The sequence below is a fragment of the Triticum urartu genome, chromosome 1 (assembly GCF_003073215.2).
Source record: "Triticum urartu cultivar G1812 chromosome 1, Tu2.1, whole genome shotgun sequence".
In the NCBI taxonomy this organism is placed as follows: Eukaryota; Viridiplantae; Streptophyta; class Magnoliopsida; order Poales; family Poaceae; genus Triticum; species Triticum urartu.
In genome coordinates this window covers 501,703,741-501,705,857 of record NC_053022.1, presented here as the reverse complement: position 1 = coordinate 501,705,857, position 2,117 = coordinate 501,703,741, and the positions used below count along the sequence as shown (strand labels likewise).

Here is a 2,117-nt window from a genome sequence, read left to right as displayed (position 1 = left end):
TAGTGAGGGGGTGGGAGGGCAGCCGCACCCTTCCCCTGGCGCAGCCCTCCCCCCTCCAACTCCTCCTCCTCCGTAGTGCTTAGCGAAGCTCTGCCGGAGAACCACGAGCTCCACCACCACGTCGACGTGCTGCCGGAGTTCTCCATCAACTTCTCCTCTCCCCCTGCTGGATCAAGAAGGAGGAGACGTCCCTGGGCTATACGTCTGTTGAACGCGGAGGCGTCATCCGTTCGGCGCTTGGATTGGATCTTCCCCGATTTGAATCGCCGCGAGTACGACTCCATCAACCGCGTTCTTGTAACGCTTACGCTTAGCGATCTTCAAGGGTATAAAGATGCACTCCCTCTCTCTCGTTGCTACCATCTCCTAGATTGATCTTGGTGACACGTAGGAAATTTTTTGAATTATCACTACGTTCCCCAACAGGAATGACTATGGTCGGTTGCCACAAAGCAACCGACTATAGAAAACTTATCCTAGTTGGTTTGAAATTTTGACCGGCTCAATGAATTCTCTGAGGCGGTTTTGATTTTTCAACCGACTACAATAATTTATTGTTGGATCAGGTTATTTCAATATAGTTCCCTAAACTTGTCGCTGGTGGACATTACTTATATACTCCCTCCGTTTTTATTTACTCCACATATTAGCTTTAGTCAAAGTCAAAGTTTATAGACAAAGATATTAACATATACAATAACAAATCAATACCATTAGCTTCATTATTGAATACACTTCACATCATACAGATTTGCTATTGTATATGTTCATATTTTTTCTATAAACTTAGTCAAACTTTATGAAGTTTGACTTCAATCATACCTAATATGCAGAGTAAATAAAAATGGAGGGAGTACTATTTTTCCTTCATGAATCATCTCTGTGGCCCGACTTACAAGCTAGGATTTGCACTTCTGAGGTATTGGCACATGTGGAGGCAACCACCTTGTTGCTCGGTTTTTGAAAGACAAGGGACCATATGATGAGATTATAAATAATCATCTTGAGAGTGAGGGAGTGGCGCTGGTGTTCATTGCGAAAACCTTCGCGTTGCTAGCATCCCAAAATTTCCAAAGAAAATGAATAGAATCAAATGGTATACTAGGTCATATAGATGAGGGACTGAGATAAGTCCTAGAGAGTGTCGAGATAGATATCCCTGGAGAATGTCTATTAATTTCCAAATACCTGCGGAGAGTAGACAATGGAGGAAGATGTGGTCACGGTCTTCCACATGGTGATCACAAGGCATGCAAATATTTTTGGGAGCAATGTAACTTTGTTAGGGACTCTGCTGCCCGAGACTAGCCTATCAATGGGGTTTCATCTTCTTTGTGGAGGATGATTTTGTATGTGCTCTTAGTGGGCAACGATAAGCCACGGATGAAGAACCAATCAGAGAATAAGAAATACTACAACAAAGACATCAATGCAAACAACTCTGCATAAGAAACTACGATATAAAGGGGTCAAATAGGGAAAGCAAATTTAAAAGTGTTAAATAAGGAATTCTTTCTATAAGTTTTATCATTTGAGTTGAAAGCTATATAATGGTGGTGTTGGGCGTGATATATGTTCAATTATTTTTTTAACGTTAAGTTGCCTGTGTATGTATTTGGTTCAGATGTTTGTTTTACTGCAAGTATTATACCAGCATTGCTGGTTTTACTTGCGGAGATGCATTTCAGGCTTCACTAGGAAATGTTCTCTAGGCTTTGGCCATCCAGAATCACAATCCGACCTTAGCTCAGTTGGTAGAGCGGAGGACTGTAGTATGTGCAGATAAATCCTTAGGTCACTGGTTCGAATCCGGTAGGTCGGATATTTCTTTTTTTATTCGTTACAACTCCTTTTTTTTTACACAAAGAGATGTTACTTAATGGAGAGGGGATCCCGCCGAGGCATTGAGAATCTACATGGGTGATAAACACAAAGTTAAAGAAGATAGACTTCAGAATCACCAGTCCTGTGAAATCACACCCTTTGGCTGCAATAGGCACTTATCTGGTTCCCGTACAATATAGATATGATCTCCCACATTGTGTTCTCCATATGTATCCCGGTTCTGGTGCCATGTCCACAAGGCATATGTGGAATTCACAACCTGTATGATCTCT

The 2,117-nt window shown here is 41.9% G+C and overlaps 1 non-coding gene across 1 annotated transcript; it reads left to right on the top strand.

Moving 5' to 3' along the window:
- Positions 1–1,736: 1,736 nt before the first annotated feature.
- TRNAY-GUA lies at positions 1,737–1,822 on the top strand. Its single transcript is given in 2 exon segments — positions 1,737–1,773; positions 1,787–1,822. It is a non-coding gene; the product is annotated as a tRNA-Tyr (tRNA).
- The last annotated feature ends 295 nt before the right edge of the window (positions 1,823–2,117 follow it).